Consider the following 26153-nt stretch of genomic DNA (forward strand, 5'->3'; position numbering starts at 1 on the left):
TCTTCAGTGTAAATAAGTCATCTGAGCCTACAGGAGCATTTTTTAAAACTGTGTCTGAGAAAAAGCCGACATACAATCAATCGAGAAGCTTCTCTACTATCAAGGCCCCTGAACAACAAAAAACATGTGATAAATTTTTATCATAAGTAAATGCTGATGTTTTTCTTATCCTTTCTCTTTTCTTTCGGAAAATTTTGAATAGAAATGTACATTTCTTCTCTAAAGACGCTACCTTTTGAAAAACCTGTGTCTGGTCCATGCCTTTTTGCATATGCTAGAAACTTCTCCAAAGTATAATCAGAGGCAACTTGCAATATGAATGGAGCTTAAAGATTTCACAGTAACAGTCTCAGTTTGGACTGAAACTACATCAACCTTATTGTTACTTGGCACCAGACCACCCCTCCCTTATTTGCAGTAACAGGACAACCTTGAACCTTTTGAAGTTGTATGGGGAAGCTGTGCTAGACAGGCAAACTTAGAAAGTACTTTCCTTAGTAGTGCAAGGCGAGGGATAACAATCAATCAGATAGGCAACTGCAGTTTGGGGGAGGGGAGGTTGTTTTTTGTTTTTTGTTTTTTAGTCTAAAATAATTTCAGAAAACCCTGAGTTATTTATTCTGTGCACTATCCAGCTGAAACGGGTGATGACTTTCAAGCAGCATCTTCTAGTTGCTAGTATTTCAGTGAGGAGAAAGCAAATACACTGCTAGACCTCAATGTATACCACATTATCCCAATGTATCCCATGCCTAGACCTCTACTCAACGTATCCCATGTTACTCTTTCACAGCATCCTTATTTGGGGTGGGGGGGTAGCCTTTCCCAGGACTTGCCCTGTAGCAGCTCTCACAGGCGTACAGTGGGTCCTCCTCAAACACATCCTAGCTTGCTTCACTCTGCTGTTAACATCTGCACAGAAAGGTATAATCATTCATGGATGGACTTTCTGGTTGTATCAGGGAAGATGGAATAACTCAGAGCTCAGTTTAAACCCACATTTGGAAATCCTGAAATAAACTGAATACTAGTTATTGCTGAAAGTGTCAAAATAGGGCCACATCATGGTCAGAAAAGTTTTCATCCCTCATTTGTGGGGTTTCCTTAATAGAACGTTCACATTCTTACTCATGGTCCTGCTACTTCTAACGTTTTTAAAGGCTGCATAATGATTTCAGTAATGTCTTATGGAAATGGTTTCATACAAGGCATTTTCTGTAATTTTCTGTAAACTCCAAATCATAATGAAATATTTCTTATGACTGAGCAAAATCTTCCTCTTGTATTTCTGTGCTTAGAAGTTCCAGTTTTTGTCCAGGTAGCTACAAAAATTGCCAGGTTATCAAGTATTTACTCGCCTGTACTTCCCTTCAGTTCCAGCGGAAATTATTTGCCTGGGAGACATGGCACCTAGTTTTCTTAGTGTGTAACTAATCCGTCTGCCTGCACTATCCGTCTGCACTATCTGCAGATTATAAAACATGATATAGGAAATAACTCAAAGTCAACATAAAGACTTTTTTCAGATCAGCTACGAGGAGACATGAAAGCAGCACACAAGTCCTCCAGGTGAATTGTTTGGAGGCACACTGTTTTGTGCAGGGTCTGGATAGAAATCAGACAGAGTGCCACTTGAGGCTGAAGGCCTCTGCTTGCTAATCTTGAGGCTTTGAGACAAATCATTCAGCTGTGTGACCGATTTGCATCCAAATCATTTTCTATGCATGAACACAGAACCATTTTCTATTAGTCCATCTCTTTTGTTCCTCTGCTTAATGTTCCCTTTCCTTCTCCAACCCCCTCCCTCTCTCCAATTTAACCCCTGCACAAAAAAGTGAAGTAAATTACTATCACACGAAAGGAAATGTGTAAGGTGCTGTAAAGATTCAGCATGGAGCCTACTGAAGTGAGCCATTAATGAGTTACAAAAGGTTTGCACATGCCCCTGAATGACAAAAGGGAGAAGGGAAGGAAAGAGCCTCTTTGCCTTGGCTGAATGGAAAGGTACCACAAAAGAGGCTCTTAAAATATCCTTTGGAAAATGGGAAGTTAGCCCAACAGAAGCTAGTGGTAAGGAACAATAATGTAAAACAAAAATGGGAATGGTTCACCTGAGGGATTTGGTGGAGAGATTAGCCAAAGGCATAAGAGAAAAATAAATACGAAGAAGTTACTTAATTATTAGAGGCGTAAGCAGGCTGTGAGAGAATCAAAAGGCTCAGTGGAGCACCAGGGTGCAATGGGAACAGTTAAAGGGGATAAAGACATTGCAGGGAAATTGAATGATCTATTTGCCTGTCTCTGCCACCAGTTATTTTGAGGAGATACCTGGAAAATAAAGTTGAGGGACTGTTGGAGAATAAGGGGTCAACCAAGAGATGCTGCAAGAAAGTGATATGTTTCTGAGAAAAAGGAATCGGTAAAGGCTTTTTAGATTACCCTCACAAAACAGTTAAGCATAGGCTCTGTTTTAAGTGTGTAAGTGAAGTCAGTTAGATTAATCTGATTGTTAAAAGTAAAAATGTACAAAAGTATTAGTAGCTGAAGCCATTAAGATTTACTAGCATCAAGCAAAATAAACAAACTATTGATAATAGTCCTGGCTGGCCCTCAAGAGTCCAGACTAACAAAATTTCTCCCAATATTGTTACCTGGGAAGGTACAGGCAATTTAGCTTAATATTTTTAAGTGAATATGCTATAAAAGCATCTCTCTTGCAATATTGAAAAAGTGGCATAGTTAAAAAGAAATGCAGATAAAAGATGCAGATAAATTTACTTGTTGCAGACTGGTTTAGGATACCAAACAGATGAAATTATTATCACCTTTTAAGTGTAACATAAAGGTGAACTTGCTGCAATGTCATATTTAACGTAAGCTAACAAAAGAGTAAGTAAAATAAAACTGGTTTCACTGAGTCTGTCTGAACACTTAAGGAAGAGAAAGCAGCATAGTATACCTGACAAAAATGTTATAGCTGAGATGTAGCGTGATGTAAGCAAAGTTTTGGCATAGACAGAAATCAGGTAAGAGACCACATCTTGCTTTATTTCTGACTTGCACAATAAACCACCAACAAAAAAAAGCAGAAAGGCACGCTCAGCTTGCAGTGTGGGAGAAAGCTGTCAGGATGTTACTGGGAGTATGCCTACTGAGAGTAAAACGTAGAAGAGGAAGTGAAAAGATGAATAACCAGGAAAACATTTTCCGGTTACCTCAAATTATTTAAACTTATCAAAGCCGAGGAAGCTGTAAGGAAAGCCCTAGGGAGACAAAAGAACAGCACAGTAGTAAGTGAAGGGCAACGCTGAGCAGAGAGAACTGAGGAAGGAAGATTTGGAATCACTCCCACACATGGCCAAGTTATGCTTCCCATGAGGAAGTCCTTGGAATCTAATGAGTACCACTTTTTGGAGCAGAGTTCATAAATCATACAAAGTCATTTAATTCAGCAGATTAAGCTCCCTCTTCTACTCATGAAGTATCAGTAAGAAAGTCCCAACTTCCTAAATGCATTCTTAGCAAATAGCTGTGGTTTGTTTGTTTGTTTGTTTTTTTAGCACATGCATTTTTTTTACAATTTAAGCAGAGATAAGCTGAAAACGACTGCCCAGGCCAGTCCTTGGGGGTTCATGTCTTGATTCAGGCTTTACAGCCTCCCTGGTATCAGAGGGAAACAAGGGTCAATCCAAACACTGCAATACCCAGTCTTCACATTTTAAGCTCTTTTGGTGAGGAAAGGCCCAGTGTATGAACTGTGCAGAAGTCAGGGTGGCCCCTGGCTGACTGCAACCTTGAGGAATAACTGCAGAATGAAGTATCTTGAATAAACGTGGTGACTCACTTGACTACTCCCACACCAGAAAAGATGAGCAGTCGAACAGAGGAGTTCACAGCTGACTTATGTGCTGAAAAGGGCTTGTTTGTATCCTCTGCCTGGGTTCTGAATAGCATAGATGCGCACAGAAACTAGCAAGACTTGTCTAGGGTTCACAAAGAAAATGGGTTGCATTCACAGCAAATGTTCGCAACATATATTTTGACCTGCCATGGGTAACTTTCTTTGTGGAGCAATTCAAAGCTATTTCAAGTCATTATTCTTACACAACAATACGAGATTTTTTTTCTTATTTCATGAGGCATCAACTCTTTCTTTGTCCTGCCATACTAAGTAACAGTTTTTTTCAAATCCATGTAGAACCAGATTATATAGATATAAAACTACAATCGGATAAAACACAGACTGCATTAAATTAATGTCATAGCTCCACATTATTCTTCTGTCACATCCAGTGTAGCTATCCAAGGCTGTTCTAGTACGCCAGCTTCAGATAGGCAGCTCTCCTGTTTTGTAACGAAAAGATAACAAGTTTTCCCCACAGCATCTGTGTTAGGCTATAAATAAAATTTCCCAAGTAACTTCAGATCCAGAATAAAAAGACTAGATAGATAAGTGGAGTGAATGTTGTCTTTGGAAATGCATAGTCCCACTACACACTGGGTACAGAGTAGATTAGATTAAGATGAGACCAGAACCTTATTTAACAACATCACAAATCCAACCCTCTGAATGGAGGCCGGTCATCCCCAGATATCTGACAGGCTTTGAATTCCTCCTTCAGGTGAGCTGGAAGTCTTTGCTGGTGAAGTGGAAATGTACCAGCCTACAAAAAGGAACTGCATCATTTTATTCTTTTATCATGCAAAAACTGCCTCTCAGAGGCATTCTTAAAGGTTTAAAAATATTCACCATGTTATGTTTCTGTCTGAGGTTCTTTTATATAGAAGTATTACGAGTTTTTTGTTGCCACTTTCTACTTCAGTTGAACTCCATAGCAACCATTAGCCCCTGAATTACATGCTCTGCTTTCAAGTCTGTGTTACAAATCTCTTCCCACATACACTCATTCATATTGTGGGCACACTTACCAAATGATTCCTTTGTCCCTGATGTTAGTATAACTGCGCAAGGACCTTTTCCTATATGTACCTTGACTGAGAACTGGGGATCTTTCCTGTCCCTACATTTGGGGAGGGAGAGCACAACAGCGAAGCTTGTTGCTGCCTCTAGTGGGGCCAGCTTCCTTGAAGAGACCCACACAGAGAAATGGGTAGGTGACATCTGCTCTTCCTCGGTCGAGGGACATGTCACACCAGCCAGCAGGGAATCAGTCCAAGACGAAGTATAAAACTGTTACATTCCTGAGAGCTGCAAAAATCGCTCCCCAAGCTCTCCAGGAATTTCGTCCCAAATGGAGCAAGTAAGGCTTTTGCGACCCATCAGAGTGCATGCTTAGCATTCACACACAAGGAGTGCAACTACTTAGCTGGGCTGCCAGCAGAGCTCAGGGCTGTGCATGGTGAAGCTGCTCCCGAGCAGCACTCGCAGCTCTGCTCTGCAGCCTGCCACTGAAGGTAAAAGCTGGAATTGAATCTTAGCACAACACAACCATTCCTCCGGGTGTGGATTCATTATGTTTCTTAAGAAATGAAGTATTTCTGAGCTACATGCTGGCTATTTTCTTGGCTTTTTAGCACTCAGAGCAATGCTGCATTTTACACTATGCAGAATTCTCTGTTGAGGAGGAATGAGTGACACTCACAGGCTGTTTGCTTGTGATTCTGTGGAAGTTCTTAAAAATCCTACATTTATTTATGCCCCTAAATGCAGTCAATCAATCAATGCTACAGAGCCACTGAAGCAATTTGACTGCCTAGTCCCAAATATAACATCCCTTGTGAGGCGTGTGGTGAAGATGGATAACGAGTGCATTCCAGTATTAGCACCTTCAGCATCTTTGGTTGTTTGGGGTTAGTAGCTTCCACCTTTAGGAATTTAGGAGATGACGCGTAGGAAGAGACTGATGGCCCCTCAGCTCCAGATACTGTTTCGAAGAGGTAGGTTTTAATCTCCTATCATACCTCTACCAGTGCTGTGAGGATACTGTTCCCTTAAAGCACAACTGTAGTAATAGTGAAATAAGAACAATGTAGAAGTTTCTTTGCTAATGCTGGTATATGAATAGCATATGGTTAGAAGCATTAGGATTGATGACTTCTGTTGTTTTATCCTGTTCTATGTGATTGAACAGCCTTTTTTTATTCCCTCTTGGTGTTGCAATCCATTCTTGAATCGCACTAAGCTATTTGCCTCAATTTCTTGCATCATTGAGTTCCTCAAGTTAATTTTTCATTACAGAAAAGGAAAAGATTTTCTTCTGAACATTCCAAATTTACTATTTAATCACAGAAAGCAATTACACAGCTTCTTTGTTCTATTATTATAAGAAGGTACAAACAGCATCACCGATTCAATCTCCCTTGTACCATGTTTTCTCCACAAGATTCCACTATATCTCCTCCCTTCAGTATCTCCACTATATCTTCAACATCTTTCTGATTTAAATACTCCTGGGCTTTTTGTTTCCTCTTTATGTGATTACCTCATTCATTTGTACCTCTAGTGAGTTCTTTCCATTGCCTTTTGGTTGTGGACAGTTTTATTTTTCACATGCACTTGTTTCTGAGAGGATATGATTAAAAGTGAACTCAGTATTTAAGATGAGTTTGGAATATCAAGATACTGCCCATATTGACTAGATGTTTTGCTTAAAAGATGAAAAGTAATTGAACACCCAGAAGGAACTGCATAGAGGTAAAAGGATAGAGGATCTACATACAGGATGTGGCCGCATACTAAAACCCGATATATTCTTGCACTGCACTTAGACTTCAATGTCTAATGAATTCTGCTTTTCTAGGTCATTGCAAAGTTTTTCCACAATTTTTGCTAATCTTCACTAGCCTGTAACACTTACCATTTACTTTTCTTCTCATTTCACTATTCATCTCACCTGTGTCTGCCAAAGGGTTATTATTGTTGGGCATTATGGTAGCATAATTTTGCCACTTACAAATCCTATTCTTTACCTGTAATTTCAGGACCATTTTTATGTGCAAGGCAAGAATTCACTTCTACAGTTATTAGGTTTCCTGAAAAGATTCTTATACAGAATTCACTGGAATATTTTTAATTAGCTAACGAAATAGTATATTTATATATTTTACCGTAGACAGTTCTAAAAAAATTACTTTATTCCTCTCTTTTTTTTGCAATTAGTCACTCCTCCAGTAGTGACCTCAATGAAGTCTAGATCAAATAGCAAAGATAAAAACTAATAACAGCTCACTAATGCATATATTCTGAAAGTGCTGAGTTCAGAACTGCAAAGGTCATATTATTGTTGGAGGAGATTCAAACAGCACCTAGTTATTCGTAGAGCATTCATGAATCCTGAAAGCTCTGCAAAATTTATCAGAATGTCTGAAAGTTCATTTGAAATCACACTTTTCTCTATCTCTGCTGGAAAGTTTTAGCTGTTCAGGTAAAAAGCAGACTTCTTGTGTGTGTTTGAAGTTACAGTGATGAACTTTTAGCTGGTAATCAAAAACTGTGTAGTAAACCCAAACACTATGCATGAAGTCACCTCTTTTCTTCTAGTACCTAGTTGGAACTACCTATGCCAGCTCTAAGGTTAGAGGAGAGATCTTTAGATCCACAGATAGTGCACAGTTGGTGTGTTTGACAGAGGAGAGTCAAAACTTGCTGGCGTAAGCTAGGGAAGTTAGCTAGCATTTCGAAAAATCTTCTGCTTCAGTGTCTCTTTCATTATGTAAAGATTTATGGAAGGTTCATATGATGTTATTGGCTAAAAATAAAAGAAGAAATCATAGGAAAGTTGGAAATTTAAGTGAGTCAGAATGATCAAGAACAGACTGCATCAGGCTCAAGAAATGATATTCTGCTCAGTAGGAAGAGCAAGGTTGTCTTGACCAAGGTGAGCAGCTATGGCAAATTGAGAACCAGTTCTGCGAAGAACCCTGTACATAAAATTCCAGACATAATACGCGAAGGTAACAGTTATGCAGTACTCTACCTATAAATGCATAATATGAAGAAGAAAAAGAAAAATATAACATGCAACAATGCAACATCCTCCTTTGCATGTGTGAGATGAATGCACACATGGAGACAGACAGCCGTAGGCTTTACCACAGCAGCATATCCATAAACACTTCACATGAAGCTGGTGGAGAACGGCTTACAGACCTTTGCTGGCAAGATCATCTTGTCATAGGAATGTATGTTTCCATTTAAAGATTTTAAAAATGGTTTTGGTATCACCAGATGGAGAACCAGATAGATCATGTTTTATTCCTCCTTTTGAAAGGAATGAAAGTGAAAAGCAGAGCACATGTGAGCAATGCTGTCAATGAAAACAAAGACATGATTTGCAAAGAAATTAGTCAGAAGAGTCACAGTCTCCAAACTTACAACATCTCTCCAGCCTGAATGCCATTTGTAGTATAATACGATATAAAGGTCTATATCATTGTATTGAGGATCATATAAAAAAGGTGGGTTTTAATAAAATAAAAGGCTTGGAGAACCTTGACAGAACCTATGTCTCTCTGGTGGAGAGCATATTAGGGTTTTGGTAGAACAGCATGAAGAACAGAGTGGTGAAGCCATATGGGATATCATCATCAAAGGAAAATGGTCAAGGCTGAACCTCTTCAGAGGTACCGGGCAAAAAGAAACCAACCTATGAGAAAAAGAAGTTGCAAAAGGTAGATATACAGATATATCTCAGTAAACACCTAAAATGGCTACTAAATCAGGCAAATGAGCATATATTGATAGGCAAATCTACACAGTGAAGGTGGTGGCCAGGTAGATGTACAAAAGTGATGCCAATCACAAAAAGGATTATAAATGATTTTGGTAGGAGCCCTTACGGGCCAATAAAAGACAGACATGAAAATATTCTTTCTAGTTCTTACAAACAAATGAAAAGATGTGTCAGGCATTATATATCAAAGGGTTTTCCCTCTGGAACAATACGCAACTTTGATATAGCAGACAAGATGGAGAAACTTGGTATTATTGATGTAGAAAATGATCATTGAGGAACTCAGAACAGATGCCATAAATAATCATAACACAGCAATCCAGGAAAAATTAACTGCACATCTGCTCAAAGATAGTTGTGAAGAGAATTTGCTATACTGCTTCAGCTGAGCAGGGAAGAGGGACCAGAAAACTGAAAAAAAAGAACCTGCATAGATTTATGATAGAAAAGACTCATAAGACTGTTAAAAGTGTGCAGGGTCATGATGCCACCAGTCACAAAGGAACTGCTTTGCACAGTTATGCTGAAAAGTGCCTGAAACTCAAGAAAAATGAGCTGTTTTCGTGTGAGCCATTTTTGAACGGATTGTATTTCATGGAATATCACTGAAGTAAGTAATGAATAGCAACCACCATTCTCCCTTAACAGAGCAGATTTTTTCTTATTTTTTAGAAATACACTGAAAATGTAAACAAAACACATTTGCAAAAGACGCCAGACCTTACAGAACCTTTAGTAAGGTATAAAATGTGCTGTGATCCCCAGCCAAGAATGAAAAGTCTGGTTAAATGTTAACCAGTGGAATTAAAAGAGTGCTTCTCCTCCCTTACATTTTCCAAGTTTATTACAGACTTCATTGGGTAAGAGATCTCCTACATGGAAATCACCTGCTAGGGACTGTGTTGGATTGGATTGGATCTGGATTTCACTGGCACAAAATGTCAATAAATTAAATAAAATAAAATACTGATAACCAAATAAACTGTATAACTAGCAAGCAGAGAACATAGATTATGGAAAATATGAGTCTGAATCATTCCACACTGTAGGAGAAACCCTCTTGAACTATTGTTGCATTTAATTGCATAGGCAGTATGAATTATATGAATGACAACTGTAATATCACGACTTAGTGAGTGAGACGCTGGCTGCTTTTAAAGGGGGATGACCCCAAATCAAGTACCATCGGTATCAGGACTATGCTATGAATCATTACTAGTCTTTTACCGAATATATTTTGTGCCGCTGACAACAAGGGAAGAAAACAGCTCTGCCCAAAGGAAGATAAAATGTTTTTTTCTTTGGGTTTTACTATCACTTATAAAGAATAACTTTCCACTTAATAGTAAGTGGAACAAAAAATATTCAGATGTGGAAACGTCAGGCAATGTTTTGCAAGTGAGGAAGTGAGCTTTCCTTGGCTGTATGGGAATTCTGCGATGAGATAGCCCTCTGGAGGGAGGCCTTTTTTTTGTCTTGAAGTTGTGAAATGCAGCTTTCTCAGCTAATTCCAAGGCAGAGAGGTGAACCTAGAAAAACTCTTTTCAGTACCGTAAGCAAAGTGGAAGTTTTTCTAAAGCAGGAACTTGAAAGAATTAATGAGACTGGCCCAGTTCATTAGAAATGCAGCAGTGTATAGATTCGCTTTCATGACACAGACTAAATAATTCTGGAAATGCAGGCTGAAAATTGGAAGTGAAAGATTACCAGGGTTGCAGTTGTATCCAAAATGCCCCCTTTGCAGGATCAGTAGGAAAAAAATAGGATCTAATCGTGTTTCTAAGTATGATTTCACATAACCTAAGCACAAAGGGAAAAAATAAGCATGTCGTAAAACTCTAAGACCAGTATATCGTAAGTTCTGAGTACTTGATTTTCTTCTGTGAATGTGGTGGCTTCGTACATAATTTTCCCATTTAAAGAAGAAAAGAACAAGAAATCTACCCAGAGCATTTAATCAGCACCTCACTTGCACTTTATCGTGAGAAATTAGTACCTTAAATTTCGGCAATAAACTTTACCTAATCCCAGGACTAATTCCATCAACTACCAGCAGGAAGCCTTTATCCTGGATGGGATGGATCATTGTGTCATGTACTGACCGCAACAGTGAGAGAAACTTTTTAGTTTCAGATCCCCAAGAGGACAGAAATGGGATTGTGGATCCTTGTCCGCATACACGGTCGTGACAAAAGGAAGCCCAGCCTGGCTTCCCTTGCTCCCTTGGTGCCTGTACAATTTTTTAACATGTTGCAGGACTTCCCAGGAGGATACAGGTTAATGCTGCAGATGCAGTGTGATGCTGTCCTCGGAATGGTAATGCTCTGCTATTATGTTGTCAGACTGTTAAATTTTCTCAAGAATTGCCAATGAAAAACAATCTAAGTGGATCATAAACTATTAAAATTCATTTAAGCTGAAACAGAATTCCATGTGAATTACAATGTTAGGGGTTCTCAAAGAAAAGTTTCAATTACTTCTTAATACAAAGAGATCATCAGTGAGCTGCTAAGTCACTCTAATGTTTCTGTTCAATAGAGTGTACTTATAGGTATGAATGTTTAGCCTTTATCGTCTGGCAAATACTACTATGAGGTCTGCTGTTTTGCGGAAGGAAGGGCATTAATTTCATTTTGCTTAAACAATTGGAAATTGTGCTTTGATGACGTGATGATTTATATGCTTCTATTCCTATTTCTGGTGCTTTTTACTGTGAAGCTAATACAATTAAAGCAAAGTATTTTTTCACACTTCCAATAAGAACTCCCGCATAGTCAATATAGAGAATTTTGCTTAACCAAAGTCACTACTCTACACTGCTCATTCAGTTCTAAATTATAACTCATGCAGTAACATATGTAATGGTTAAGTACAGAAAATAATGGATAGCCACAATTTCTGTGGTTTTAAACTCAGTGCACAACAGCATCCTTACAGATGTTATTTGTAGGGGCCAGCTGATCATCAAAACACAGGTAGCAGTCATCACTGAAATAAAGGCTCAGACAGCAGAGAGGCCCTGTTTTGTAAAAGGTCTGCAAAAAAAAGTAGAAAAAAGAACAGCAGACATTGCCACAGAAATTCTGGTACAGGGCCTTGAGAAAAAAAGCCAGAAGGAGAGCTTTGGAGTTAGAGGGAAATGTGGAAGTTTTGAGCAAATAGAACATCCCTTGCTCTTTCTCTTATTTCCTGGGAAACAGTTTCATACAGTCATTGATACAAGCGTATTTACAGAGATACACCTGACTTTTTCATCTATTCTTTCCCATAGGAAAGAAAAGAGGGAACCAGATACAACACAGCTTTATAAAATTAGAAAGTTAAAATTAATTTTCCATGGGCTCTAACTGGTTTGACGTTAAGAACTCAGGCACCGGATGCTAACATACTATGATTTCCCAGAATAGCAGTATCTAAGGTCTTTTTGAAAATTAGCAAAGCCTACTTTTTGTGAGATGACACTGCAGATATGTGCACCGTAACATATACGATCAGGCCTTTTGAAGATTTAATTTATAAAAGCTATAATTTGATATCATGAGACAGCTTGATGAAATTGCAAGGTTTAACAATGCTATACTGGGTGTCTTTTTTCTCTGCTATGCTCTCACAGTTTACACTGTACTGAAAGGGGAAAATTAGTCAGGGAAGGTTCATTCCTATTGATCTAAGTAACCTTATGACACACTTGTTACAGCTCCAGGATTCATTTGCTTAAAACAACCGTAGTACCTACTTCTCTTTACTCTAGCTGATGCTTTGACTTTACAAAAATTTTGATAAAAAGGTCTTACAGCAATATCAGAGACAAACTACGGTTGACCAGGTCTTTGCAGAATGAATCTGAATATGCTTCTGCTACTTTCCCTTCACAGAAATATACAAAAAGAAGAAAGTTTCTAGTCTCTCTGGGTTCTTTTCCCTCATCTTCTGTAACTCTTCATCATCCCATTAACCAGCATTCAGTTGATTCAGCTTTGATTGACATTTTGCAATTTTAAGATTAATCAATAGTGCTTAGCAGTCAAGTAAATGCACTAGCTTCATTTTTGCACAAGAAGTATATTAAGCCATAAGGTACTTAAGTAAATAAAGCGCATGAACAGTGCCATTGCTGGAATTTGTCTCTGTAGTTGAATTCGTTGGGGTTGCCCACATGCTTGAAGTATATTTATTGTTGAATCAAAATGTTATAAAAGAGTTATTTTCTTTGTCTTCTTGGTCTGGGGATATTTATAATCCCTTTAGCATACATGCTTTTGAAAGAGTTAGACGGTCAGGTTCTCTGGCTCTAGCCTCGCATTCTTCTAATTCACAATTTTGCAAAAAAGTTAAAGTCAGAAGACAGACTTTTAGTTCATCTATTCTGACTTCTAGGTTATGGGCACTATTTTCATTGGGGGCCCTACAGGACGACTGAAGTCATGAATTAGGCCATTTTTCAGTCCAGAGAAATGAAACTGTATAACATAGCGCACCACTGGAAAAGCGAAGCACCGTGGGCCCTTGTGTAAGAAGGGCATTGATTAAAAACTTCCTCCTCTCTGCTTGGCCAAGGCACTTCATTTCTGCAGTGTGCCTCTCCTCTGCTCCCTGCCAGAGCCTCTCCTCAGAGGAAACAGCCAGCTGCTGTAGAGCTATACAACACATCTGTTTCATGAATAAAAGGAATCACAGATTAGTATCACAAAGTATCTGTGATTCCTTTTATTCACTCAGTTCTGTTGCTTTTGACTGCAGCAAGTTTTGGCACAGATGTCCCAAATAGAAGAGCGCATAGATTAGGTCTGCAGCCTTATTCCAGCAAGTTTCAGTAGCAGCAGCCAGGAGAGGAATACTCCTGGCCCTTGGTGCATAATCCAGCACCTGTTATCATGGATTTGATCCTGCAGCCACTAGGTAACTTCTAGCATAACTATTTCCATTTTTCTGATTTGTTCTGTTTTGCTCACTTTGGAGATAGTTTACCACACACAAAAATGAGGCTTGCCCACAACTCGTGGACCTTGCCTCTTTAGCCTGGTGCTGGGCCTGTTCCTGGTTACCTGACAGAGCAGAAGTTGTGTTGCTGTGCAGCACCCTCCATTACTGCCCCTATTTCCACTGCACCTTTGTGTGCAGTTTGGGTAACACAGTTTAGTCTGCTCTGTTGTCAACTGCTGAGCCAGAGCACTTAGTGGCTTTGAACTGTTCACCCTAGAAACAAAGAATCTGTGAACTTCGGCAACACTAACCTGACAAACATTTGTTTTCTTGACATACCATTCGCATAAAGGCAATCTCATCTCTCTAGGTACTTCAGCATAACAAAAAAAACCAAAACGTTTTTTTGTTGAAGATACATTTGTAGACATTTATAGTGAGCCATAGGTTATGCCAGACTTAGGTGGCAGCCAAGTTTATTTTCCACCGTGTCTTTGGGAGATGGGAAGTTTCTTCAAGAGACAAAGAAAAGGTAGGAAAAGAGAATTCATCCTGTCCAACATGGTGTGAGTGACTGGATCTCCTACTGTGAAAAGGAAAGGAGAGTGCTGAACCAGGACTGAATGGTGTTTGTGGGTAGGAGAGTAGACTAGTTTGGGTCCTGCTGTACCTTCTGGAAACAGGATTAAAGAAAATCTTGTATTTGAGGCAGTGGTGTGACAGGTAGGAAATATTAAGTCATTTCTTACCTGCGTCACCAAATTATTGCCTGACCATGTTCATTCTCTGCAGACCACACTTTTATGGCCCAGGGCAAACTCCTGCCCCTGCGAGGGCAGCCAGACAGGCTGGCTGTGAGGGAAAACCTAGAAGGACCCCCAGTGGAGACCCTCTTCCCTTGGGAGCTGCTTTTAACCTGAGTCTCTTGCCCTTGGTCCCATCTGAGCTATGCTGTAGCTGCATCACAACCATGTCTGTTGATCCAGACCCCAACCCACAGGAGACTGCCTAGCCCAGCCTGGATGCATCCCCATCCCCATCCCCTTAGGGGTGCCCCAGGACTGGGGCTTCTCTGGCTGCCCCCAGTGCCCTGCTCCCTCGGGGTGGTGGGACGGGCCCTAGCAGGGAGGCCCAGCCCTGCCCCACTGGCAGCCCCCTGACACTAGCAGTTGGGAGTCCCCAACCCACACAACATGCTGGTACTCTGTTGTCCATTTGGGGAAGAAATTTAGTGCTTCTTTTGTCTTGTCCATTTAGACTGTAAGCTTTCTGAAAGAAGGATTGAGCCTTGCTTTGTTTGTTCATTGCTCTTGGTATGATACGACCCAGTTTAGGAGCATACCTCCAGTGTAAATCCACTGAGGTCAGTATTATTACAGTGCCAAGCTGATAAAAGCAGCAGAAGCACCTGGCCCAAAGATTTTCCACCCTTTACCTGATAGCAAAAAAAAAGAGCCAATTCATGTGTAAGATTGACTTGGTTGCTGGTGAGCACAAACCGGCCAGCACTAGTGCAACATCCTTTGATATACATAGTGCAATAAATACTGTGGTCAATAAGACCACAAAAGTGGTCTCGATTGACTGGGTAAAAATTTTGATGTAACTGTATTTGAAGTCTGTACATATAATTGTGTGCACTTTATTACATTTGACAATTGTCTGTCACTTACTGTCCTGCATGATAATAATCAAAACCTTTACTATTCACAGCTTGTCTTTCCCTGGCTCTAGTACTGTTCAATGGGATGCTACAGCAAACACTTTAGGGTTCAAACCCACTCTCCTGAGGCAGATAGTAGCTCGGTATTTCAAGAAGCATATTTAAGGTCTTAGAGGCTGGACATTCATTGGTACCAGAGCCATATGCTAGTATAGTTCAGAATTAAGATGAAGGTCACTTTACACTAAGTAAATTTCCTTGGATGTAGGGATGGGGCTGCTGACAGGCAGAGCTAGCCGGAGGGCTGAATGCCCTCCCTGTGCTATTCTCCTTGGCAGCAGCCGAGAGGACAAGCCACAAGGCTTCTACATCTACCGGACTCTTCCCTCCGTGAAGATGTAGCCAACACTATGACGGCATTGTGGCGTTTCACACAACAGCCTGACTTATTATTTCAGAACCACCCGCCTGTGGAAAAACCTGACACCTCTGGAAGTCAGACAAACCTGGGAAGCGCCATTTTTTACCACATCATCTGCATACTCCTGCTGCCAAAGTCTGTTCACTGGTACTTGCCTAATTTCTTTGAATTTCTTTTATTGGGATTATGTCAGGAAACCAGTGCTGGCATGATTATAACCCGCAAGGGCTACCTACATTCAATAATTTTTCACATCACATGCACAGCAACCTTCAAACAAAATTAGAAGACCAGCATTATTTAGTAGTTTCAAACAGGTTCTAGTGCAGTAAGATGGATTCAAAAGACCTTGGAGACAACTGATTTTTGCAACCATTTTCCCCATTAGTGTACAATGAGTGGGAGGCACAGTTCCAGCACAGGAAACAATGACACTGGAACATCATCAAATACCAGAACTATCCATTTTCAAGTATAATTGAAGCATAAAATATTCAACATGTATTCAGAATACCGGAAGGGAAAACTACTTTTACACAGCATCTTTTATATACAAGATAGTCTGTTGAAGTTTTAGGTACAAGAGCTTACCGATATAATCTTTATTTTCTTAAAGCACAAAATAGCTCAAAGCATCTTCTGAGTTTATCTTCTTCAGAGGCTTTTACCAAAGCTAATGTAATCCTAGAAATAAGGGGTAGGAAGTGACCTGACAGTATCCCATACATCTCTTGCACTGCATCACCATAATTACTCCTGTTTGTTTCTGACTTCTTGAGTGTAACATTCAGTAATGGGCAGTCCACAGAGTGCCCCAGTTACATGTTCAGGTCCTGAACCAGCTTAATTGCTAGAAAATTTCTTCTAATTTTGAGAGATCTAAATCTGCTTTCCTATAGATTAATTAATGTTCTTCTTGTTCTGTAGTCCCATCTCCATGGAAATGAGGGACAACTTGTCATTACTAGCTTTTATTAAGATAAACTTAACTCTTATCTCATTTCTTTCAGTTTTTCTTATGTAGTCATATTTTCAACACTTGTTTTGCTGCTCTTGTCTAGACTTAGCTCTGATTTGCCTGTCGCAGTGTGAGTACTAGCTCACATTACTGGTCACTTGAGGTGACTAAAGGTGAATCATTATTGCAGGTATGCTGCAGACAAAATTCCTGCTAATGCAGCTCAGAAAGAGACGTTGCTTCTGCAATGGTTTCACCTTACTGAATCATTGCTTTTGCAGTCCACAATTTACCCCCAAATGCTTTTGTTCCTAGTCAATTTTTCGTCATTATTTGACCACAAACACTTCATTTAACAAATCAGGAGGTGAGAAAAGCCCACTGAGGTGAGAAAAGCCAACCAAAAGTGTATGCCGAGACTAAAGAAGTAATGACAGGTATGCCAGGTGTCTTAAAAGGCGCATTGGCTTTTAACACTGAGTTTACATCTGATATGCCTGTTTTCAAACTAAATCCCCAAATGATAATGAATTACATTTAAATTAATCATGTAAAATATGCTCTGAAGAAAGCGAATGTACTTATACCTGTGTATGTATTTTAGCAGAGAATAATAATAAGATGCTGAGAAAAGGAAAGACATTCATTTGCAGCTAAGGTGTCCGTAAATTACCTCTTTCCCAGACTTGCAAGAGCTCTTTTATTCAAACAGAATTGAGGGCTTTATCAGAGTGAAACTAAATTTAAATTGCAGCTGCTGACTAAAGTGGTTCACATGTAAATGAGAACCTAACAAACGGAAAGATTTCCTACAGTTTCTCCCTAGGTCAGAGTCTATTCTTCCTCCTTTTTTATTGCGGTTTTCAAATGTATTTGGAGGTGTATTTGGAAGCAGGGTTTTTCAGCAGTCTTTTTCTCTTTCAAATATAAACTACGTTTCCCCTTTTGTACTTATACTGCAGACAGGTAGGATTATGCCTGGGAAAACAAGACTGCGCGTTCTCATTCAGATTCCTGGCAAAATGAGAACGGCTTAGAGGATCACAGGTCCAAGACAATAGGGGAGAAGCCTTAGGTAAGGTTACTGTGCTCTGATGTGCAATTTCCTGGTGAGAAACACATCGATGTGAGTAATTCTCTGTGCTAACACATACCCTAGCACTTTGAAACGTAATATGCATCATATAGGCACTGTAGGTTGATCTGTGTATATTTAAGGTACACGCCTGGGATTACTGCCCCAGCTGCCACATGGTCCATGTTGAGTGTCTGAGATCCTTGATGAAATACAAAAACTCATAGTTATGCTCAGAAAAAGCCCCTGGGAGAAAACCAGGGATACGAATGGGGAAATCCAAGCACTGCCCTGGACGCTGTTCAGTCAGCTTGACTCTTTCTGGCTTATGTTCCTCCGCACTTCCAAATTACCAACGCTTGCTCTGATGTCTCTCCACTTTCAGCTTAGCCGTGCCTCACTTTAGGCACTGGCAGGCTGGGTTTACTGTAAAAAGAAGTTGGAAGGGAGAAAAGGGTGAAAGGATTAGCACTGGCTACTGAAGCCCAAGTCCCTGGCCACACCATAGCAGTGACGTTGCGCTCACTCACTCTTTTCTTCACCTTCATTCATATCTGAACGTACAGAATTCAGTTCCTTGCACTGGCATGGGTACAAATCCAGAAAAAACTGTAATCTCAGCTCCGTGGGAAGGAGCACAAGGCTGTCTATGGGGAGGAACACCGAAGGCACGGGGGATAGTTTGTAACATTACCTGGAACTCATTGAAGGAAACAACATAGGTTTAAAAAGGCAAAAAGGCTTTAGCTGCCTGTTTTTTACAGGCCATCAACCCTGTGTCTTGTAGGGTATATAACAACATGAGCACAGGTTGAGATTGAAGGTCTTTTTGGTCCAAAATCCTCGTTGTGACAGAAGCCAGCCCCAGGTGCCTGACAAGGCGGCTGGTACACTTTGCAGGCAGGAAAGGCTGAAATAGCAAAACATACTGATTTGCCTCTGAAAGGCAAATACTGTTTCTTATGCGTATTGATACGCTCACTGTTTAAAAAAAAAAAAAAAAGAAAGTCATTTCACTTGTCATCATTTCTGCCAGGAACATCAAGGGGTTATTTTTCGTTGCACCCAAGACTCTTATTTTATAAAATCTAGTTAATGTTAAATTCCGAGGAAAAGGATTACAATAAATGGGATGAATTAGGGTGATTTTTCTCTACATAAAGCAATAGCTTAGAATTTTACAGTTTCAATCAAATCCTGAATTTCAGTCATCTAAAGATGCATTATGGGATAAATAATCCAAATTTGTTTTTCAGATAAATTGTTATTGATCTGTACAACATCATGATGTTACTTGGTGATGTGATTTATACTGCATGTATGAAAGTTAAATTGCACTACCTACGTTAATGCATGCACAGACATGCTCCTTCTACTGTGTTTCTGCAGTGGAAAAGTGATACCATCTTTCCAAAAGGAGAAAGCACCGAGTGAAGATATTTACATTTTACCTTTCAGTTAAAAATGAATCTTTGCTGCAGCAAGTTTGCTCAGCACGAACAGAAAATAGGTAGTTAAAGATAAAATAGCTCCAGCAGGAGACTAACTGTCTGGCTTTGCCCTTTGTCCCCTGCTACAAATGGACCTGGCAGGATTTTTTCAGAGCTGAGCTTATCATAGTCTGGGAGCAAGAGATAGTCTTCATTACTGCCCCTATGGCTGCTGCACTTGTTAAAAATTGCGGGCTGTGAGAGTGCACGCATAATTTAAGGCAAGGGTTTCCCCTTCCTCAATGACAGATCCCATTTCCTTCTCTTTAAGTGTAGAGTCCCTTGTCCTGGCAAATTAATTATGTTTCTCTACCTGTTTTATTGGCTTGTCCATGTCAAAAGAGGCAAAATTTCTTGTACTGAAGAGCTTTAACAATTTTATTTTTGTTGAGACTGTTTGCTGAAATGCCTGTACTCCTCCACACTTTGCCTCCTTCTCTCCCCTGTGGGTTAGATGTTTAGGTGTCTGTGGTAGATGGCTTGTGACATCACTTCTTTCCCCTTGTTCTCAAGAGCTTCCTGAGATACATCGTAGGGGTGTGCTTCCTCCTCCTCTTCAGCGTCGCCAAAGCAGACAAGCAACCTGAGGCAACACGACTTGGAGAGAGGGGAAAATTCACCTTGCTGTGCTGTTCAGGCTTTCCATCGAGCTCAGCCTCACACCTACACTGTGCACATCCTGATCACGCTTGCTAAGTTGTGGTGTAAGAAGTGACTATTTTCATGTAAAATGCAATTGATAAGGAGAGGCTCAGAGCTCAGAGGAAAAATTCTAAAATACATCATGGCCTGGGGAAATAATACATCAAAAATTATTAGACTTTAAAAAAAAATCAAGTGCATTTAAGATTCCGTTTCTACGACTTCACTCATCTGTAATGCTTGTGCTATGTATGTAGTCTATTAAATGGCTAGTCAGAGATTTTTTTCTTATCCTCTAACTCTCTGCAGTCTGTTCCTCCTAAAATACATGAATTTACCTTAACCCATTTCAATTAGATTGGCAAGTTAGAAACTTTGCAGGATATCAGATATTTGGAAAACTTGATTTAGGAAAAGCTCTGACAAAAAATATTCTTATCTCTTCCCATGAAGTTTCAGGTCAAAAAGTGCATATTTGTAAAAATATTCATTGTTACCAATTATTCCCAAGGGACAAGGAGACAAAGAACCAATTAAGATGTCATATCATTTGGTTTCATGTTATTCTGTTGATATAGTTATGATATAATGTTCATTTACTGGACCTAGCCTCAAGGTTGACATACACAGTCCATGTAAGAACATAGGTCATTTTCTACATATTCCGTATCACAATTGTGTACAGTTCCCCTTATATACTATCCCTTATATGCTTATATACTTATATACATAAACCCTTACCCCGCATTTTGGTCTTTTGAGCAGCTGTGGAAATAGGTGAGTGTGTGTGTGTGTTGTGCACGTACTTGTGTGTGTGCATTGTTTTTAATCATCTGTCCTTTTCTCTGGTTTACAAAACTTGGAGGTTGTATTTGGTTTCTTTTCTGCACAGGAGGGAGGTTGCACAGAGATACTTTTCAGTATGACCTTCTTTTCCCTTTGTCTTCCCACTGACCAGCTCTATCAGTTGTCCCTCAGCTCCTGGCGCTGTCCTTTGCAAGTCTCCAGTCAGTCCAAGTCCCAGCACCAATCGTTCCTGTTGGTACCTTCTCTTCCCTCTCAAGATGCATTGGATTTACCTCCACTGCAACCTCCCCCTCCCCCCCCCAGCTTTTTTTCTTTCAGTCAGCCTTGTCTTGTTCTTCAGCATAAGTCTCTGCGAGCTTCCACAGCTGTTGTTTTTCCTCCTCTTTCCCAGACTTTCTTCTCTCTCTCCTTTGATTCCTCTCTCAGTCCTAGCCCAGACTGTCGTTTTCATCTGTCATCCTTCTATCATTCATATGGGCTACAATTACCTTCCCAAACTTGGCAGGAATTGAATTAAGTTGCCTCCTCTAAGCAAATTAAACATTGCAGGACAGAACTCCTTTTCCTCTTCTCAGTCCAGCATTTAATTTCCTTATCTGTCACTCTCCTAAATGAGTATTCTGCTTATGGTACACCTTTACTACCCTGAATTCTGCTAACATTTCAGACTAGCTCAGTAATGTGATGATGTAGCATGAATTAGTCATTTTTAAAATATCTTTTACTACTAGGCTATTTATTGGTTACTGTGACATTTGAACCACAGCCTCAACCTCAATCCGCATTACTGGATGCATCTTCTGACACAGAAGTAATACCTCCTAGCCAAACACAAAGACTTGCTTTGTAAAAATTACTCTGGTGTTAGGGCTTATCGTATTTCTGTAGCAATATCTCTTAATAAACTGCTATGAGGCTGAGTTATTGCTACGGTTTGCCTGACTATAAATCCATCTCAACAGATGTTTATTCCTTGGTATTCTATTAAGCAATTGAGATTTTACTTGAAATATATTCGAATAATCAGCATCTGAGGCATACTCATTCATACCAACGCGATCTCCTGATGATAATATCCTTGTAATTATATCACTATAAACATTCTCAGCAAGGATGCAATTTTTTCTATCGTGATCCTTTAAAATATTTACAGCTGTAGGTTTACTGCTATGTCAGAGTAATTCTTTGCCCTTTAGCCTATCTCTGTACACTTTCCTACAGAATGGTAAGTATCTGGCATTTGAGACTCCTTGGTAATAAAAGAGAATTTACGGGTGGCAGCTGGTTTGCAAATATACGTAGCAAACAAAGAAGCAATTTTTCCCTCTGACTTCCTTACAGAATTTTTGGAGCTATATGACAGCTTCTGAGACATAATAGTCCAACTACGAAAACAGAAATTAACCACCATTTTGCTGAAAAAGACCGTTAACGATCTCGTGTCCCTAAACCCCAAGGCTCTTGTTTGCAGAGGGTCAGTACGCTTCCTATGTGTCGTGAATGGAGATAGTCCCTGTGCTGGCTCTCTACATGGAAATAAATTTTACTCTGGCTGAACAACCTTGAAGGAAATATCTTTACTTGAAGGATTAATGAAAATCTTTTGCTGAATCACTTGTTCATGCAAAACTCCCATCTCCCAGGTGTATGAGCAGAATGTATTAGAAGGCAGTGGCAGACCTAGGAAGAGCTGCAGTAGTTACTAAAGGGTTTCCTCAATCTAACAGCAAAAAGGGACCTTTTGCTTTTTGAAGAAGTTTAATTTTACTCTATACGCATTGGTAAAATGAGGGCTCAGGATGGGTGTGGCTGAGGAAGTAAGAAAGTGTGAGGAAGAATATTTTTAATCTAGCCCATGTAGCACATTTGTGGTTTGGCGAAAATCCTGGTTTGGGTCTCATCGAAACTGTATGTAGATATGTATTTATTTGTTTTACAGACTGTTATTTTTCTGATGTAAATTATTTCCCCAAGCAATTCCTGGTAAGATCAGTTTGGCATCCTTACTTTTCTTTAATATTTTGGGATTTCCATTTACAAATAAGTTGCTCTGCAAGCAGTAGTATATGAGAAGCTTGTGTGGTTTTTAAGTGAGTCCTCATCTCATAGCATGTCCTGCACCTCCTAGGACTGAGTTCTGATCAAAGTGTATGATGACACTCCCCTGAGCAAATTCTGTAGTGTATGCTAATATAGCTCAACACTGTGGAGCTAATCTTATCTTTCTCTCTTCCCTCTATCCTTCCATACTCACTTATTTAATATCTTCTATTCTGTATCATATTTGATTAACGTTGACTAATAAATACAAAAGCTACTAACTGAGACTTACACCTAGAGAGAGATTGATCACATCTTCTTTAAGAAACCCATCCAAAAATAGATAAAAAAGCAAATCAGTGCAGAATATGCTAAATAAATGAAAGGCTGGCACAATGATAGATCTCAGCTAGTGATTTTGAGATAGGAATTTCCACTCCTTATGGTTTTTCTTCCTGGTGATGGAGGATGTTTGGGTCAAAACAATAATCATTATATTTTTCAACAATGTGAAAGCAAAAATACAGTTCTTGCTGGTGAACTTTGCAGATGCACAAAAACCACGTGGTGATAACTGATGATGAGGACAGGCTCAGCTCTGCAGAGCTGTGTGAATCACATGCTAGACTGTGCCCGCATTATAGATGAAAATGTATGACACATCCACCAGTGGTGTCTGTATTTTGGGAAACAGTGATTTGGGAGCAGATCTGAGCTGTGGATGAGCTTAAAATGTGAGAGAGCGGCTAAGAAAACAGTGACAATCCTTATAGGTATAAGGAGGGAACTACTGAGCAGGAAAGTGTGAAATTCTGTTACTCCATGGTGGTTTATTAGTGAAAAGCTGTGTTCAGTTCCTCTCACCAGCACATTAACAATGCTAAAACAATAGGAAAGGTCTAGAATACAGTGATGCAGAGTGTTAGCAGCCTGCAATATCTTCCTAGTTCTGAGAGTAAAAAAGTTCTTTCTATTTAAGCTTTGACAGCACAAAGATATTGCTACATATTAAGCTAGTGTGTTACCTTGCAGAACCTTACCTTCTCTGTGCTGACTACCCTCAAGTATGTTCTTACCTTGTGGAAAATACAAGGTTGTTTTGCCCTCAAGGAAAATTGGGTTAGGCAACCGTCACCATGGTTAAAAGTGAACAAAAGGACCTTTTCTGTAGAGTAGCTAATGTGCCATCTTCATGTTGTCTGGCAGTAACTTTTCTTACAGTGCTGCATCCTCAGTGAATTCAAAAGTAGGTTAAAAGATGACATGCTCGGGACACATAAGTACACACATGGGAAGATTTCGTATTTCCATGGTCCTTTTTAAATACCACAATCCAAAAGCTGAAAGCTGAGGCTGGAAACATTCAGGCTGGAAAGAAAAGCTATTTTTTCAGGTGGAATTCCTAGCAAAACTTCCAACTGACCTGTCAATTACATTTGTTTCACTAAAATTAAAAATTCTTCTGCAAGCTCACATACAGGTTGTACCCTTGATACGGGCACCCTTAAAAATGTTTTGGATTTGATGCATCTAAACGGTCACGTTTCACAAAAATAACATTTAATTTTAAAATCAACATATTTGTAAGACCAGAAAGTTTTGCAGCTGCTTTCCCTCCTTGACATGTGATCCATACACCTACCTTATTCCCAAGAATATAAATGGAAAGAAATGCCTGAGCTAAAATTTAGTTTACAGATTGTAGCAGTGCTGCTTTTAAAGGATCCTTCCTTTACAAATTATAATTTAATGATAAAGAAAAAGAAACCACAGCCAACGGTAGATGAGGAAAGGCATGCTGAAGACTGAGCTCTTACTCTTTCGTGCGAACGTCATACCAATGTTCTTGTATAATGCTATAATTTCAGATGAGTTGATAGCATTAGGTTAAGGATAGCAACTGAGCTTATAAGATTGTGCCATCACTGAAGACATATCTGTGTAAGTGCTACTCAAGACGCATGTATGCAAGACATGCACAAAGTACGGAGTTTTTCTTGTATATGCACATATATTTCTTCTGGTCCATAACTTGCTTCCCTGCTGCTTAATGAGGTGTTATACCCATTGTTTCTTGCTCCTAAACAGCTTTGCTCTTGTAAATGCTGCTAGACTGTCTGGTGCATTGAGCACCTTTAGACAGTAAAAAAGAGGAGACGATACCTCTATGTACAGGCCAATGTCTGGGCCAAATCCTATCCTTAAGTCTTAGTCAAAATACTCCTGTCCCAAACCTGTGAGTTGCAGTGCTAAAAAAGCCAGCAGAAATGACACTTCTTGTCACTTGAAACCAGGAATTGAGATTCACTGACTGAAGAAAAGTAGAATTTGCACACAATTTTCAGATTCACTGAGGAGTTCTGCTTAGGAAAATGTATCCTAACCTTTTAGCCTAAACCTTTCTTATGTGAGGGTTAAATTTACACTTTCAGAAACAAGTTATCTTGAACATAGGAACACCTTGGTTTTGTCTACACGCACGTGCACACTAATACATGGATAGATATTAAAATACTTTCAGAAAATTTGAGCCAAAATCTATCAAGAATCAAATTTCTGTCAAAATCTTGGTGTGGAAGCCTTAAACAACAGCATTTGCAGCTCTCTCAGAGCAGGGTCTGATGAACGAGGTTAATCGTAAGGATTCATTTTGTCAAAGGATCAGAAAGCCAAGGCTGGCTCTGTATAATACCTAAATCCTTTAAGTCCAACAGCAGAGTCACAATGCTTCTGGCTTCTAAAGCTTATACTTTGTATTAATTCAAGATAAGTGTTCATTCATCTGTCTTTCCAGCCTGGTTGCTAAAGGAGGGGGTTTCTAGCTGGAAGAAGGGAAAGCTCACAGTTCAGAAAGAGTACTGAATCCCATAATAAATCACAGGAGATAAACTGCTGACCCCACTGTAGTTAACAGTACTTTTATCACCGGCTTTAGATGGGTGAGAATTTCACCCAGCATGTACCAAATACTTTTGCATATCCAAAGCTACATTTCGGTGCATTTATTTACCAAATCTGTAAATGCAAAAGAAAATTGCAAACATTTCTGAACTCTGTGTTCACAGGATGATCAAAAGTTTTCCCAGAAAAACAATAAACTTTAAACATTGCAAGCATGTATGTACTGTTCCCTAATAATTTCTACAATGTGAGTTCAAAGTCCCATTCTAATCAGTTTTGCAGATGAAAGATACTTTCACACACAACTTTAGACTGTGCCAAGGCAAAATCCTACCTGGAGCTCATCAGAATTTATGGTGTTCAAAACCTGAATCTGGATTTTGTTCTTCTGTCTTCTATGAAAAATCAGCAGAACACATGGCAATCCTACAGGTGATTGCATTTCTCAATCTCATCGTGAAGGCAGGGAAACTGTAATGGAATGACTTCTAACAAAGAGGACAATGTGAACATGATATTCCTGGACTATCCCCCTTTCTC

At 39.5% G+C, this 26153-nt stretch overlaps 1 protein-coding gene across 1 annotated transcript in view; it reads right to left on the reverse strand.

The window, feature by feature from the left end:
* Positions 1 to 26153, reverse strand: part of CLVS1 (clavesin 1) — a 111477-nt gene that overhangs the window by 72045 nt on the left and 13279 nt on the right. The window lies entirely within an intron of this gene.

This window comes from Struthio camelus, chromosome 2 (genome assembly GCF_040807025.1).
Source record: "Struthio camelus isolate bStrCam1 chromosome 2, bStrCam1.hap1, whole genome shotgun sequence".
Taxonomy (NCBI): domain Eukaryota; kingdom Metazoa; phylum Chordata; class Aves; order Struthioniformes; family Struthionidae; genus Struthio; species Struthio camelus.